At 32.8% G+C, this 18,698-nt stretch overlaps 1 long non-coding RNA gene across 1 annotated transcript; it reads left to right on the top strand.

Annotated features, from left to right (window-relative positions):
- Positions 1 to 10,491: 10,491 nt before the first annotated feature.
- On the top strand, positions 10,492 to 11,766 carry LOC123209033. Its single transcript, XR_006500921.1, has 2 exons — positions 10,492 to 10,923; positions 11,039 to 11,766. It is a non-coding gene; the product is annotated as an uncharacterized LOC123209033 (long non-coding RNA).
- Positions 11,767 to 18,698: the final 6,932 nt, after the last annotated feature.

The raw sequence follows: 18,698 nt of genomic DNA, 5'->3' as shown, positions 1-18,698 counted from the left end.
AAAAATTATTGCTCTGCAAATAATTTAACAAACAGTTCGTAGAATTGTAATTTAGTACTGATTAGATATGAAAGTAAGAAAAAGCAAGGTCAAGAAAATGAGTCAATCAGATATTAGTATTGATCATGTGACAACTTCCTAAAGATGTAGATGAGTTTCTGAGATATGAAATCAGACAAAGCAAGGAAGAATAATTACAATGGAAATCCACTATGCAAAGATGAAGATGAATGAGAGTATAATTTAGTCTCCAAAATCTAAAACTTTATTTTGTCTCCTCAATTTGAAAAAGAAGAAAAAACATTTCTATAGGAAATTTCCTATTTTATCTCCTTAGCAATCATGAAAGATTTTTCCATATTTTCAATCATGAAAGGTTTCTATGCGGCTGATGTCTCTGGTTTTATTACATTAATTGCCTATTATTACAATTACTCATACAATTTAATATTATAATATATTATAAAATAAAAAAATTAACCTAACATGCATTCATTTTAAATAGAATTATGTTATAGATATAAATAATATATATAATTTTATATATAAATAATAACGCATCATTATGTGATTAAAAATATTAAATAAATAAAATTTATTAGCTTCCCAAAGCTAATTTTAATAACAGATATCTTCCCCTAGTTATGGTTTTGTTTTTAGTTGTTTACCACTGTCTGTTAAGTTACACTCTGACATCTGTATTTTCTATTTTTGTTAAATATTTTTCTCAGTTTGACATTGTAATTAGCATCTTTCGGCACCTAATTGCATTATTTTTATGAGTATTATTATATGTATATTTTTTTAACACATAAGTTAGATACATAAATGATGTGTAATTATAAAATTGAATATTACTTTATTTTTATTCAAAACTATTAAATCGCATAATAATACATAATTTATATAATTAAATTATATATAAAAAATATGTAAATATAATTTTATTCTATGTTTATTTGCATAGAAACTCTCACAAATTTATTTTCTTCAATGCCTCGTATTTGCAATGAACACGTTGCAGTTTATGGATAAGTAGAGTGGCTGTGCCCCAACAAAGGCAAAGACTTGTTGATCTAATGAACATTCCACAGGAAGAGGAGGAAGACCACGATAACTGTTTTCAGCCTATTTGTGGCAGATTGTCTTAATCGCTAAATTTTGATTAAGGCTGGAGATTAAGGAAGACCACAGGAAGAGCAGTTGATTCAAAAGAAAGCAAACGACCCGCGTTGTTTCAAGGGATTGTTCCCCAACTTCGTCATTCACTACAAACAAAGCAAGAAAGCATTCAAATTAAAGCAGGATGGTATTGATCCACTCCTCCAGCAAGAAAAGGAATTTGGTCCAGTTTCCTTTCCTAGTAATCCACTAGAGATCTGGGTTAGATCTAGTGAAGATTACTTGGCTTTTGAATCAAGAAACTCCACTGTGAAGAATGTATGGGATGCTTTAAATGATAAGAATGTGTACATGATTGGTGTTTACGGGATGGGTGGTCTTGGGAAGACCACTCCTGTGCAGGAACTTGGTAGGAAAGCTAAGAAGGAAAAGCTCTTTGAAGAGATTGTTTTTGTTGAGGTAAAGAAACGTTCAATACAAAATTGTTTATCTGTTGAGGTTTGCTTTATTTTTTTAAGTTCTAAATGGGCATATTTTTTTTTTTTTGGTTTTACATGTTTCAGAAATTCCTGATGTAAAAAAGATTCAAACAACAACTGCAGACAACTTGGGTCTGGAACTGAAAAACGAACGTGAAATAGCAAAGACGTTGTATTCAAAAGTGAAGGATAAAAATATCCTTCTAATTCTAGAAAATATATGGGAACCTCTAGAACTTGATAAGACGGTAGGAATTCTTTGTGAAGCTGATCGTGGAAGAAATAAACTTCTACTCACGACAAGAAACTTAGATATGTTGGAGAAGATGGATTCCACAAATAATTTCACGATGGGCATTTTAAATGGAGAAGATGCTTGGAACCTATTCACCAAGATGGCAGATAGCTGTGTTATAGAACTTTTACTTGTGTCTTTTATTGTTTAACTCATAAATTTTATGGTTTTTAAGTAAATGTTGTGGTTTGATGTAAATAAGAAAATGTTAAATAATTATTTGTCATTAAAAAATAAACTTAATTATGATATCAATTCTATATATTAGAAACGCAAAGGTTTGGCTAAAGTTAGTTAAGTCTAAGGCAATGTCCTATTGTCGAATTAGTAATTTTTTATTATATTTGTCAAATAAAAGAATTGTTATATTATATATATGAGGAATATTATTAGACATTATAAGTAGAGTTTATTTACATAAAAAATTTTGATTGATTTATTTGGAAATGAGTGAAATTCAACCTTTAACTTTTCTTGTTTTCAAATCCAAAGTATGGATGTAAAATGAAAATCAATTTGTATAATCCAAGGTCCCTTTGCAGGTAATGTTATTCAAACACATAGATTGCATTCTTTACCAAATGATGTATGCAAAGAATGTGGTGGTTTATGTATTGTTATTTGTACAATAGCAAAAGCATTAAAAGACAAGAGTCATCTATATTATTGGAAGACTGTATTGCAAGAATTGAGAATACCTTCATCGACAAAGTTCATCAGATTCCTAGAAAAGGAAAACATGAAGATCGCTTTGAGTTACAAGTATTTAAGAGATGATGAATTAAAAAAAACTTTTTTAATTGCTAGTCTTTGGAAAATAATAGTTTTATATCAGACTTGTTTAGACATGTTGTGTATCTAAATATACTTGAAGGAGCTAACTTGACAATGGAAGACTTATAGAATAGACTAGATAAATTGGTTCATGACCTCAAAGATATTTGTCTATTACTTGACGAATTTGAAAGTGGACAATTTGCTATGCATGATGTCCGTGTTGTAGCTATAACAATTGCATATATGGATCATCATGTGTTTACAGCTAGAAATGATGTTAAACAGGATTGGAAGGATAGAGACAAACTCAAGAAATGCACAAAAATCTCCCAACCCCAAAAACAAAATGAGAGATTATTCAAATCTAATTTCAAAACTTAATGGTTCAATTTGAAACCTTTCAACATCAAATTAAACACTAAATTCCCCAATTTTGCAATGTTTGAATTGAAATTCCAGAACCCTAATTTCAAACTTTGTTCTTAATTCTAAGATTTGAATTTTCAATTAAAAACAAATCCCTAGTTTCTAAAATTTTGTTCCAATTTTGAAATTTTAAACCCTAATTTAGGAATTTAACCAAAACCTTAATTTCGATTCAAGAACCCAAATTCAAAATTAGAATTGTTAAAGGCAATAATTAAAAAAAAATTAAAACACTAGCTTTAGAGTTTTCAAAATATAATTTCAGAGTTTAATCATCAAATTCAGATTTCATAACCTAATGCATATTGCTTTGATACCACATATAAGATTTATCTCATAAAACAGAATAAAATAAATCATTCAATTATAATATCAAGATCTATACATAAATTATAAAAAACTGAATTAAACTTTAGGTTGTAGAAGTACCTGAATCTCCATATATTTTGAAACCAAAAAACCTATTACAATCACTTGAAATTATCTGTCGATATCACCTCTCAATGTGACTTAATCTTCTACTCTAAAAACCTCCCTAAATAACAGCTTTGAATAGAAAAATTATACTGTATTAGGTTTTGAAGCTGAGACTTAGCCAATTTATAGTAAGTTAATTGACCTCTCATTAAGGTTCAATAAACCTTAAGGCCCACACTTGTGTTATCAACCCAGATTATAACATTTAAATGTATTAGGTTTATCTTTGTTGATCACTTAAACCCATATTTAAATTGACATTGGATTATTCAATTACTCGGTTTTATTAAACCAAAATCATAATTAATGTTAGTCCATATCATGAAATTTCTAACACCAGCCTCTCTAATACTGGAGTTGAATGAGTGTGTATTGATGATTTGTATCAGTATTATTGTTGTGGAATAGTAGAGACCAATAATGAATTCAAGATTTCCTTTAATCATAATTCTTCCATCTATCATTTCTATTTTTGTACATTGAGTTAGTATTGCCACTTACATTCTTGTTGTTGTGCTTGGAGGATTGGTGATTAGTGGTGATCGTAGTTGGAGTATTGCAATAGTTTGTCTGGAGGTGGTGCATTGCTGGAGAAGTTAGCTGGGTTGACTGGAATCTCACCAATTGGTATCAGAGTATGACTCTGATGGAGTCGAGGGTGGAAGGCATTGAGGGTGTGGTGAAGTCAATGAAAGGAGGATTGGAAAAATTAGGTAATGATGTGAAAAACATGAACACTCAGATGGAGAAATTAGAATCGAATATGGAGACAACTAAGGATTTTTTGTGAACTGAGAGACGGTTGAAAGAGAATTATTCGCCCTTTGGCAAATGGGAACGGTGCAAGAATTTCGGAGTAGGTTTGAGCTACTATCAGCGGCAGTCAACAGATTGACGAAAGACAGCATGAAGACGATCTTTTTGAATGGGCTGCTTGATGAAATTAGGGTGGAAGTCAAGATGTTCCATCCGAAGAAGCTGCTGGAAGTGATGAACAGAGCCAGGCAAGTGGAGGAGAAGAATCTGATAATCGATGACAAGTACGTAACCCAACCCAGCGGGATCCATCACCCAAGAGCCCAATCATGTCCAAATGGCTGGCCATATCCATCACATAACAGCCCCATTCTTGTGAGTTCGGGTTCACTCTGCGCATATTCCAAATCTAATGGCCCAAGCACTGGCGGCCCAGCAAACACGCCCACTCCCTCAAGCCAACGCAATCAGGCCAGCCCAGCCCATAATCCACAACAAGGTCCGACCCGTGGCCTAAATGAATTAAGGCTGAATGTTATGCTTCAACCAAACATTACCCAAACCTCCCAGATCCGTAACCCGACCTCAAAACCCACGGCCAGCACGGTAGCATCGTCTTCAGTTCCCAGGAGAGAGGGCACTTTCCGACGAAGAGTATCGATCCAAAGTTAAGAGAGGCTTGTGTTTGCGTTGTGACAAGAAGTTTTCGCCTGGTCACAGGTGTCGGTTTTACCAATTACGGGTAATGATTTGTAGTGTGGAAGAAATGGAGGAAACAGAGATCGAAGAACTTCTGGTGGAGAGCAGAGAGGTGGAAATCAGTCTACATTCGAGCTCTGTTATGGTAGTTGATTCACCGAAGACAATGAAGCTCAGGGGGGAATTGATGGGGAAAAAAGTGTTGGTTTTAATTGATAGTGCGGCGACCCACAATTTTTTGTCTGAGAAGATAATGAAAGAATTAAGGATTCCGACCGTGGTACTGGGTGATGAGCGAAGGGTGCGAGCAATTGGCCGATGTGAAGAGGTTATTCTGCAGCTACAGGGGATAACGATTAAACATAATTTTTTGCCATTTAAATTGGGTGTTGTGGATGCAATACTAGGCGTCAACTGGTTGAATAAGCCGGGGGAAGTGAAGATCAACTGGAAGACACACACAATGAAGTTCTAGCGGGAAGGGAAACGTGTAGCACTAAAGGGGAATGCCGCTCTCATTAAGCTGGAATCTTCTCTCAAAACCTTGTTTAAGTTGGTTTGTGACAGTGGCGACGGATTTTGGGTGGTTCTGGAGTCCCGAGACTTACAACCGGATCAAGAGGACCATCCTTTACATCCCCAGGTTTCTGAATTATTGACTGAATTCGAAGTCTTGTTTTGGGAACCAACAGAGCTTCCACTACAGAGGAGACGTGACCACGCTATTTGGCTTCGGGAAGTTGCTCAGCCACCCAATTTAAGACCGTATCGATACCCCCTTTACCAGAAATGTGAGATTTAGAAAATTGTGCATGATATGCTCACTGCCGGCGTAGTTCGACCCAGTATTAGTCCATTTTCCAGCCCTATGATATTGGTTAAAAAGAAGGATGGTGGGTGGCGTTTTGGCATCAATTATTGTGCGCTTAATCGAGTAACAGTTCCAGATAAGTTTTTGATTCCCACAATTGACAAATTATTGGATGAGTTGAGTGGCGCTGCAGTCTTTACGAAGTTAGATCTTAAATTCGGCTACCACCAAATCTGGATGAGGGAAGAGGATGTAGAAAAAACAGCATTCCGGACACATGAGAGTCACTACAAGTTCTTGGTGATGTTGTTCGGGCTATCGAATGCTCCGGCGACATTTCATAGTTTGATGGATGACATTGTTCAGCCGTATTTACAAAAATTCGTTTTGGTTTTCTTTGATGATATACACATCTGCAGTAGGATTTTCATCACCACTTGCGGCATCTGAAGATTGTTCTGGGGATTTTAAAAGATCAGCAGCTGGTTCAAAGTAAGAAGAAATGTTCATTCACCAGAGATCGTATTGAGTATCTTGGACATATTATTTCCAGCAGTGGTCTGGAGGCAGATTCGAAGAAGATAGCAGATATGGCAGGTTGGCCAGTACCGCATGATATTCATGATCTCAGAGGATTTTCGGGGTTGACGGGCTACTAGTGCAGATTTGTTAAAGGGTATGGCAAGATCACCGAACCACTAACTAAACTCTTGAAGAAAAATGCTTTCCAATGGTCCGATGAAGCTCAGCAAGCCGTTCTATGATCACAGTGCCAGTGTTGGCCATTCCATATTTTTTGAAACAATTTATAGTACAGACTGATAGCTTACCTGTAAGGGGCTAGGCGCAGTGTTGGTGCAAGAGGGTTGACCCATAGCTTACCTGAGCAAAGCTGTTTCTCTTCAAAATCAGGGGAAGTCGGTTTATGAACGTGAACTCATGGCCATTATGCTGGCTCTCCAGAAGTGGAGACATTATCTCCTGGGCTGACATTTTCAGGTGTGCACAGACAAATGCAGTTTACAATTTCTCACAGAACAGAAGATCGTCAGTCATGACCAGCAGCGTTGGCTCGTCAAGATGCTTGGATTCGATTTTGACATAGTTTACAGGCCCGGCCGTGAGAATAAAACTGTTGATACGCTGTCCCGAAATCTCTCTTTTACTACTTCATTGCAGGCCATGTCTACGGTTCAAAATCAAGGGGTTGATTGTATTTTGCAAGAGGTCGGTAGAGATGACAGATTGCAGCAACTGATTCAGGATGTTATCAACAATCCAAATTCGCATACTGGCTATTCACTCAGAGGAGGTCTTCCGTTATATCAGGGACGGTTAGTAATTCCCAAACATTCCAGGTTTATTCCCCAATTGCTCACTGAATTCCATTCTTCTCCCTATAGTGGTCATTCTGGCTACTTTCATACCTTCAAATACCTTGCTTCCGTGGTTTACTAGGAAGGAACGAAACGGGATGTGCAGAGGTTTGTAGCTGAATGTGGAGTTAGCCAGAGGATGAAGTATCAGGCCTTCTTCAGCCTCAATCAATACTGAACAAAATATGGGAAGAGGTGTCTATGGATTTCATCTTGGGATTGCCTACAGTTAAGCAGCAGAATGTTAGTTTGGTTGCGGTGGACAGATTGTCGAAGTATGCTAATTTCGTTGCTATCAGGCATCCATTTACAGCTCGTGATGTTGCAGCTGTCTTCATTAAGGAGATCGGTAATCTCCATGGTTTTCCCCTTCCAGTAGTTTCCAATTGTGACCGCCTTTTCATGAGTCATTTTTGGCAAGAATTATTCCGGATTTCAGGGACTCAGTTGAAGTTTAGTTCGGCCTATAATCCGCAGACGGATGGCCAAACAAAAGTCATCAATCGATGTTTAGAGCAATATCTTCGCTGTTTTTGCTCACTGCAGCCTTGAAGTTGGCCTAAATAGTTATCTTGGGCTGAATTCTCATATAATTCTTCCTTTCATTCCTCTGCTGGCATGTCACCATTTAAACCAGTTGATGGCCATGACCCTCCTCCTCTATTACGGTGGGCAGATGACCAATCCAATGTTCAGGATGTGAATGCATTAATGCGGCAGAGGAACTTTATTTTGGAAGAATTGAAATCCAATTTACATAGGGCTCAGGAGGTGATGAAACAAACAGCAGATAAAAAACTCAGCCATGTGGAATTTCAGGTTGATGATCATGTATTTCTGAAACCCCAGCCATGCCGCTTTCGATTGTTAGCATCATGTCCAAATGAAAAACTCAGTCCTCGATTTTACAGACCATTTGAGATCATGGATCGAGGGGGGCAAGTCACTTCCAAATTAAGGCTGCTGGAATCTGCTAAGATACATACTGTTTTCCATGTTTCACAGTTGAAGAAACAATTGGGGTCTGATTCTGAGTCTCAGCAGACACCAGAGGATCTCCAGGAAGATTTAGAGTTGGTGGTCCAACCTGAAGATGTCTTGGATTATAGATATTCCAGCCAGAGTGAATTGGAATTGCTAGTTAAGGGGAGAGGTCTTCCTTCTTGTGATAATACCTGGGAATCCTATGACAACATGGTTCATCTTTTTTCAACCTTGCTCCTCTTGATGGGCAGGGCAATGTTAGGACCTGAGTTTACGTAAGGAAGGAGGCTAAAACCAAAGCAAAGAGAAGAGAGGGAAGCGCAACAGGAAGCTGAGATTCTTGAGCTCAGCAACAGGTTGAAGCAGTTTCGGTTCAGGATTCAAACGGCTCAAGAGAAGGGCAATAACAGAATTAACGGCTCAAGAGAATGAGGGGACCACAGGTACATTGAAGAATAACGTGGCAGCGGCTGATGATAGAAGTGAATTTGGAGGGAAAAGAACATTATATGGAGCGGAAAAAGAAAGGAAAGGGGTTAAGCAGAAATTGAGGAAATACAGGGAATTTAGGGAGAGATCCAGCCTCTCTAATGCTGGAGTTGTATGACTGCTGAGGGAAGGGTTGTATTCTGTATTGATGTTTTGTATCAGTATTATTGTTGTGGAATAATAGAGACCAATAATGAATTCAAGATTTCCTTCAATCATAATTTTTCCATATATCATTTCTATTCTTGTAAATTGAGTTAGTATTGCCATTTACATTCTTGTTATTGTACTTGGAAGATTGGTGATTGGTGGGGATTGTAGTTGGAGTATTGCAGTAGTTTGTCTGGAGTTGGTGTGTTGCTGGAGAAGTTAGCTGGGTTGACTGGAATCTCACCAGTCTAGGTGTTGCATTTTCAAAACATATTGTTCAGATATATACTTACAATCCAACTGGAGAACTAAGACAACAGGTAAATTCTGTATATTGAATATCAGTTCTTCCTTTAAAATGGCCACATACGGTTTCAAAACATATTGTTTTAGATTGATGCCCACGTTGGTGGAGTTATTGACATTGCATTTGTTCATCCCAATGAGCAACTTTGTATAGTTGCATGTGGAGATGATAAAACTATTGAAGTATCATCTTAAAAGGCCATGACCTGCTTCTCTAGGGAAAACATAATTGATATATCCTCATTGTAATGTTCGTCCTATTAATGAGTTTGGCTTGTTGGGATGCTTAGAGTAGTATCTTCTGTGACAGGTATGGGATGTAGTAGCTGGACGCAGGCAGTATAAGTTTGAAGGCCATGAAGCTTCTGTGTATTCAGTCTGCCCTCACCACAAAGAAAATATTCAGGTTAATCTTTTTTTAACTCATCTATGTTGTATTGGTGATCTGTATCATTATCTGTTTTTATATGGTAACTCACTGATAGAAATAGGATGGCTACCATCACTTTGAATCTCATATTATCCATCTTCCAATCTTGCAATATGCAGTTTATTTTTTCTACTGCCATCGATGGAAAGACCCATGCTTGGCACTTGTCTGCTTTTGATGTGCCATTATTTTTAACTATTCTTACATCTTCTAAATAGAGTAATACTTCTATATTTTATCTTGCAGACTATTCTCGTGCAGAACAAGTAAAGAACATGAATCTCATTTAGTTGAGTGGAATGAGAGTGAAGGAGCTATCGAAAGGACATATTCTGGTTTCAGAAAGCATTCTCTAAGAGTTGTCCAGTTTGATACAACACGGAATTGATTCTTGGCTGCTGGTGATGAATTTCAAATTAAATTCTGGGATATGGACAATACAAATATGCTGACAGCTGTTGATGCAGATGGCGGATTGCTGGTTTGTAGTTGTACTGTTTACTTGTGCACCGATGGTATGTAGCAGTAGATGTCTAGCAGTTGTTCATTCAATTCTATTCTTTGCAGGCTAGTCCTAGACTGAGATTCAACAAAGAAGAATCTCTGCTTGCAGTTACAACTAGTCTTTGGCACCAGTCTGCCAGACTCTGGCTGCTGCTATGACAGCTGGTGTTTTTGCTGTATAGTAGTCCTAGTTTTCTGTGGTTTCATTATCACACATAGTTAGGCTATTTGGACATTTTCCAATTTGATTAAGATTTATCATCAAACAGGATAAACTTATGCTGCGTTATTGGTTGCAGCCTCCATGCCAAGGTGGTTGAAGTGGGGTTTCCGGGTTTCCCCTCTTTCATACAGAGACATAGGTCTTCCAGTAAATGAATTTTTTGCTCCTTGGTGGCAAAAGGTGAGCTCTCATTGGAAGACTTTTTGGTTTCTCTAATCAAGAAAACTATGCAACAATCTTGTCAACTAATGAAACTACTTTTTATATATATAGCCAGACTGTAGTTTTATCTATGATAGTGTCTGTGCTGCCCACACACGGGTACTTGAAAGCCATGGATTAAACTTTGATGAATATTATTTCTGGCTAGCACCGGGCACCTTGTTTGGCTTTGCTTTGCTTTTCAACATTGGTTTTATCTTGACCTTAAGTTTCTTGAAACATAAGTTCATCTTGTTATCATATATTAACTTAAGAAGAGTTAATGCGACTCAAGTTTGTTCACCCAATCGAATTCAAATGCAGCTCCCTGAAGAAAAGTTGGCCAAGATTAAAGGAAGTTCAGATTTCAATGATAGTAAACTTGTGGAATAAAAGTCTAGGAATTCTCCTACAAAAGGTGAATTTAATTTCTTACTTTCAGTTTCAGATTTTTAACCATTTTTGTTCTAATTGTCTTTATTTCACTTTAATTTTTGACATTATTTTCTTTCTTGTCTTATCTTAATTAAAAGGTGGGATGGTTTTACCTTTTGAACCCTTATCAGTAATATTTCAGTATATGAACTATTATGTTGACATCCCTGCGGTAGTCCTCATTAGCCATTCTGGATTCAAGAACAATTATGTCCATTGCGTGATACTTAAAGGCATCATATCTCATTCACTCTTTTTTGAGAAGAAGAAACTCCAAACTGCTTTCTCATATTTCTGTTGGATTAAGGCCTGGTGTGCTTTCGGCATTGATGGGTGTTAGTGAAGCTGGAAAATCCACTCTTCTAGATTTTGGCCAAAGGATGTTGTGTTGATAACAAAGTTGTGCTTCTTGCTTTAATCTCTTATGAATCAATCAGTAAGGGTTTGTTAGTACTCTGAGCTCATTCTTCTGGAAAACTGAACTGACGTAATCCAATTGTCATGAATTGAGTAATCTGTGTTTGTTTGATTGATTTTCAAAGGCCTAGATTTGAAGTGACCAGGATTACCAACCTGGACACTCAGAAAATGTTTATAAACTAATGAAAGATCTGTTTTTCACTCAATGAAACCTCTCAACATTTTCATCACACAAATAAAGTTGAGTAATTCATTAATAAAATAGTTACGTGTTGGGCCTCCAATCATGCACATATACAAAAGGAAAGCAAAATAATTAAACACAAGAAGATCTCAGGCACATAATCAGGAGAAAACAACAAACAATGGAAGCTGAAATCAAGGCATTAGGGCAGATAACAGACTATAAAAAGAGAAGATGGGATGAAGAAGAGGCAAGCAAGAATTCAATAATTCTTTAAGGGGGATTTACAGCCAAAAGAGGGAGGGGGTTGGCACCTCTACTTTAAATATATTTCTTATAGTTTTATTAATGTTTGCTTTAAGAAATATAAACACATTCAATATTCATAATTAAAATTCAATTGTTTGGATATTGAAATTCAATTGTTAAGAGTGAGATAAAAAACCGCTGGTCTATCAAATTGTTTTCAGCATTGTTGTCATGCTTGTCTGTTTATGTACTCAAACCGGTCTGTTTATGTAAGACTGAAAATGTTTAATTTATACATGCACTTCTCTTCTCTGTAAGCTTCATGTTTTTGTACAGTAAAAATTATATTCAAGCTTTTTTGTTTTTACCTTATGGTGCATAATTTAAATTTATTTTTTATTTTTATTCTTTATATATTTATTTACATCGGTTTTGCTGGAAGAGGACTCCAAAATGCCTGACCTTGATTGGTCACAGTCATTCAACTTCAAAAAACGTGAGCGGGCCCACGATAAGATAATGGCGTAGACCAGTTTTCATTTGATTGCACATTTTTTCTGCAGGAATAATTGACCTCTTTTGTAATGGAAACCAGCTCATACTGGCCTGGCCTAGATTGCTACAGTGATACTGATCTCTTTTATGATAATTGTCTGTACATTGCAGTAGGACTGGAAACCAGCTCAGTTGCTTTTGCAGGAACACTTTATTTTCATTTTCCACCGAAACAAATAAATGGGGTGAATTCTACAATACAATCCTCTTTTTATTTAATATATATTACCTTGTCACGTGTTGGGACTCCATGTTAATCAATTGTTCCTACAAAAGTTATAATAAATTCATCATATTCACATTAAGTTAAAGTTTTTTGCTCTCTTATAAGATATTTCGATTTTAAAAGAAATCTCATTCATTATCGACTTCTGGAATGAAAGGTCTATCGTTGGCTTCCTAAGCAAAACTTTTGTAAACGATCAACAAACACAAATAGTCAATAAAGACAAATCTTAATTGATTTTCAATAGATCGAATCGACAACATTGGTCCTTGAAGGAGATGCCAATTTAGAGGGAGAGAGTGCGCTAGGAGAAAGAGATGCAACTGATCTTGACTGGAGTGATGGTGACGCTAACAAATTCCGATTGCCAGCAAAATGAAGATAAAAAAAAAAAACCCTAACAAAGCAGAAAATATAACTTTTTAAAACTTGGGTTTTAGGAAAAATTATTAATTTTTAAAACGAATGAATTAAAATAAGATAAAATTTTATTTTTTTAATATTATTTGTTAAATAATAATTTTACCCTTACTATTAACAAAAAATTCTAATGAAAATTAGATGATATGTGGATATTTAGATTTTTAAAACTTCATGGGTATGAGTTGGGATTACACTAAACCTTGGGTGGGAATAAGTCTTTTGGCCTAATAAATATTACTTTATTCACGTGGTAGGACCCCACTTTAATCATTTATTCCCCGCAAAGTTATAATAAGAGAAATTAAAATAATTGACCATTTTGCCCCTGATTACTTTTTCTATTCCCAAGTAAAAATGTTTTCTTTTCAAACAATCAAGCAAAAATGCTCTAAATATTTTTTTCAATACCAAAAGTACTTTTCACCACATCTATATAAACCTCTCACTTACATAAATTTTTTATATCATTCAAAAATTTACTTTCATTTCCACTCAATATCAATTACTGTGGATTCATTCGAAAGGAATAAATTCATATTTATGAATTCGAGTCAAAAAAATGAATTCTTAAGAAAAATATATTTATACGAATCTTAACTCAAAACTTAATTTTATTTGTTAAATCTAATTCGTATGTTATACAAAAGGGGCATTTAAATATTCAATAATAATTTAAGGGTTAAATGAAATGTTAAAAAAATATAGAAACATTTTGATATTACACAATGTATAAAGAATTTAAATAAAATATTAGAAATATATACATATGAAAATACCCTAGAATGTCAAAAATCGAAAAATTAAACTAAAATTTGAAAACTATACGTCTACTTTAAAATTACAAATATAAAAAAACGAAACTGAAATTCAAAAATTACATGTTAAATACTCTAAAACGTCAAAAATTAAAAAATCACTCAAAAATCTAAAAAAGTACAAATTGAAATACCCAAAAATGACAAAAATAAAAAAATGACCCTAAATGTTGAAATAGCTTAGAAACAAAAAAACTAAAATATCAATATGAAATTTAGAAATTACATAAGAAAACGAGCCTAAAAAGCACAAAAATAAAGTAATAGATCTAAAATTCAAAAACTATATTTCAAAGAACTCTAAAATAGAAAAGAAAGACATGAAATTCGAAAATTATATGTTAAAATAGCTTAATATGACAAAAATTAAAAAATTGATCTGAAATTCTATAATTACATCATAAAACAAACCTAGAAAAGCACAAAAATCAAGAAATTGCCCTCAAATTCAAAAACTACATATCGAAAAACCCTAAAATAGGAAAAAAGAATATAAAATTTGAAAACCACACATCAAAAAACCATAGGAGTGAAAACTACTTTTTTGCCCCTTCTATATTTTCTACACTCACATAAGTCCTATAGTTTTCCTTTGCCTCTCATAGGTTCCCCTCTATCCCCCGAATCCTAACTATTTCAAAAATTAAAATTTCCCCCATCCTACGTGGCATCATTCCAACCTGTGGGAAATTTATTCACCCCAAGAAATCCCAGCGTCCCTTAGGTCAGATCTCTAGCTGAATATAATGCATTTTTCAACCAAAAATCATCATTTCAACCTCCAATTTTAACACAAATCAAATCTACACAACCTATAATACAACAGCCCTCAAAAAATTCAATCAAAACGATTAAAAATCAAAACATTTTATGTATTATTTAAAATTGAAACCGTAAACATTTAATGCTCAAAATCTTTATGAATTCACAATAATCTTAACAATAAATTGATTTAAGCAAGAGTATGGATGATATATTAACCTTCTTTGCCATTTTTTGTCCTAAAAAAACATGAAAAAATTGACAAAAATCCAAAGAAAATGAATGAACGCAATGTCCATAAGAGATTTGAGATTTCAACAATGACTCGGGGAAAATTTGGGTAAAAGTATGTCAAATTTGTTCTTTATATATAAGGGCATTTTGGTCATTGCAATTAAAGAAGGCATTTTTACTTAATTTTTAACTTTTTGAGTAATCTTGCTTAAGCCCCTGTTATTTTAGGTAATTACTTTAATTTACGTTATAATAAATTCATCATGTTCACATTAAGTTACAGTTTTTTCTCTCTCATAAGGGATTTTGATTTAAAAAAAAACATAATTTGTTATGATTAGAAATGAGTTTTATATTTTTTTATATAAAATAACGTTATTTTGTATATTATAAAATGATATTATTTTATTTTTGTCAAAAAATTAAAAAAATATGACAACTTATAATATTGGTTAAGTATGATAAGTGAATAAAATATATGTTTTATACTATTTAGAGTTTAAAGATATGACTAAATATGTTTAAAATGATAAAATACGATAAAAAATATATAATATACGAATTTATTGACTAGGGATAATATAAGTATACTTTGACTACTATAGTTTATTTAATTATTAAAAGATTACTAAGACAACTTTTTTTAATTATTATTTTATCCTTATTTATTAATTTTTAAAGATAAAAATATTCTTATATGTTTCGTCTGGACAACAACGAAGATTCAGATGAGGAGATTGGTTTCTTCTAGATCGTCATCGTCGGCTAAACGAAACAGACTTTGTTTGGACGACGAAGAGTTTCAACTCTTCATTTGGATTCTGTCTAATCTAGATGTTGTCGGTCCGATATTGAACACCGAAGGGAGAGATGATACCGAGAGAGAGAGAGAGATTGGCCATCATTGGTCGAAAATTCACCAGCGAAATTGGAAACCTTAGGTAGAGAGAAAATGTCACTTTTTAAAACTTAATTTTAGGAGAAATTGTTAGTTTTTCAAATTAAGAGGGTAAAATAATATAAATAATAAATATTATTATTAAATAATAATTTTACTCTTAATCTTAACTTAATTTTGGAGGGTAGGTATTAGTTTTTCAAATCATAAGTAGATATTTAGGTTTTTAAAAATTAGAATATAGAAATTTGAGATTTTACTATACCTTGAGTGAGAATAAGTGATTTAGCCTATATATTTTTATATGGGTATTGCGGAAGAGGATCCCATAATAGCTGACATAGATCGGCCATAGTCATTCAACTAGAAGAAAGTGAAGGGGTCCATGGCAGGATGGCAGTATCCGCCAGTTTTCTCTTCATTGCACTTTTTTCCTGCAGCAATAATTCCTGTAACACAGTGAGAGTAATAATTGAGTTTCTCTCATTGTCAAAAGGCCAAAAAACTAATTCCCACCCAATGAATAGTAAGAACCTAAAGTCTACTTTTTTTAATTTTCAAAAATATAAATACTTATTTATAAAATAATTTTAATTAAAAATTAAAGTTAAAATTAAAGATAAAATAATTATTTATTAAAAAAATTAAAATTTTAATATATTTCCTTCTTTAAATTTAAAATTCTTATAATATATCTTATTTAAAATTTAAAAAATAACAATTTTTTTTTAAAATTTTTTTTCTTTTCAACAGTGTGTAAAAATATCTTTGTTTATGTTAGATTATTTTTCATTTTCCACAGCAAATAAATAAGGTGGGTGGTCATTTCAAATATCAAATCAATTGAATTTAATGAAACTTTCAAAAGTAATTGATTCATATTTAGTGTAGATACAAATTTGTTGATTTTTTAAATATTTGAATAGATTGTATCATAATACCTCATAAGCCTTCTTGCGAGGCCTCAATCCGATCTATAAATTTGTGATTGTGTCCAAAATTTCTATTGTGGCAGAAGTGCTTATGAGTTACAAATCTGATTAAAATTAGATTCTGAGTTGAGTTCTGTTTAAATATAGATCTCTTTTGTAATGGAAACCAGCTCATACTGGCCTGACCTAGATTTCTCACGGTCATACTGACCTCTTTTATGATAATTGTGTGTACATAGCCGTAGGGCCAGAAACCAGCTCAGCTGCTTTTGCAAGAGCACTTTATTTTCATTTTCCACCACAACAAATAAATGAAGCCTGTAATAAGGGATTTCATTTTTAAAAAGAAAAAAAGTATAATTTGTTATGATTAAGAATGAATTTTATATATTTTATATAAAATAACGATATTTCATATATTATAAAATTATTTTATTTTATTTTTATCCAAAAAAATAAAAAAATATGACAACTTATAATATTGGTTTAATATGATAAATATATAAAACATATGTTTTACACTATTTAAGATTTAAAGATATAATTAAATATGTTTAAAACAATAAAATACTATAAATATATATAATAGGTGAATTTATTAATTAGGGGTAATATAGGAATACTATTATTATTATAGTCTAATTAAATATTAAAAAATTATTAAGATAATATTGATTTTATTATTCTTTTATCCTTATTTATTAATTTTTAAGAATATAAATACTTTAATTTTTAAATAATATATCAATTTTTAAGAGCAAAAATACTTTAATTTTTAAATAATATATCATATAATATAAAGAATATTTTAAAATAATTAAATATAGTAATAATTTATAAATAATTTATTTTTTATAATAATTTATTTTTAATAATTTATTTTAGAACAAAAATACTTCTTTTTTATTTTAAAATTATCATTAGAATAAATAATATTATTAATAAAGTAAATAATATTAATAACTTATAAATAATATTATTGACAAAGTTAATAATACTATCATATAAAAATTTGAACTAAACTTAAATTAAACTATATCAAATAAAAATTTTATTTCAAATCAACTTAAATATTTAGTTAACTAGTTTAGGTTTGTGATTTGAATATAAGATTTTTATTATGTTGTTTTAACTAATAATATAGAAAATAAAGTTTATTTAACAATTATTTGAAATAATTAATAGTTTGAAATTGAATTCGTTTTAACTTATTGAAAATGTTATTTGAGATTATTATAAGGATAAATAATGTTATCAATTAAATAAATAGTATTAACAACTTATGAATAATATCGTTGACAAAATTAACAATATTATCATATAAGGATTTAAACTAATTTCAAACTAAATTATCAAATTAAAATTTTAATTTGAATTTAACTTGAATCAATTCAAACTAATAATTAAATTAAACTAGTTTAATTCAAATCTAAACACAAATAAAATGCAAAGCCTTGAGTTGACTTATGATAATTATGTGATCTACCATTTGATGTGGTCCGTTTTACTAACCATTAATAATAAAAAATTAAAAAAAGGTCAGAATAAAATTATAATAATTGAGCTGAAAATAATTTAACAAGCAGTGTATAGAATTGTAATTTGTGGTTGATGAGGCATGATAGTAGGAAAAAGCTAGGAAGAAATTGATTTTATCAGCTATTAATAGGGCTGGACTCGAGTCGAGTCAGCTCGAGCTCGAGCTCGGCTCAGCTCGGTTTGAGCCTGAAATGAGTCGGGCTCTGCTAGGCTCGATCGAGCTTGAGCTGGCTCGGTATATTTTTTAAAATTTTTTTTATACAAAACGATGTCGTTTTGATCCATATATATATACAAAACGGTGCCGTTTTGATATGAAAAACGAGCCGAACCCAGCCATTACTGAGTCGAGCCGAAAACAAGCCAAACTCGAGCCGGCCATTAAAAAACCGAGCCGAGCCCGAGCTGACTGCGAGCCGAGCTCGGCTCGGCTCGAATCCAGCCCTAGCTATTAATTTGAGGAGTACACTCAGAGTCAGTGTCATGTGGCAGCTTCCTTTGGCCTTCTTTAATCTTGCTTT

This window comes from Mangifera indica, chromosome 2, assembly GCF_011075055.1.
Source record: "Mangifera indica cultivar Alphonso chromosome 2, CATAS_Mindica_2.1, whole genome shotgun sequence".
Classification (NCBI taxonomy): Eukaryota; Viridiplantae; Streptophyta; class Magnoliopsida; order Sapindales; family Anacardiaceae; genus Mangifera; species Mangifera indica.
The sequence above is the reverse complement of the archived record's forward strand: the minus strand, read 5'-3'. Positions and strand labels throughout refer to the sequence as shown.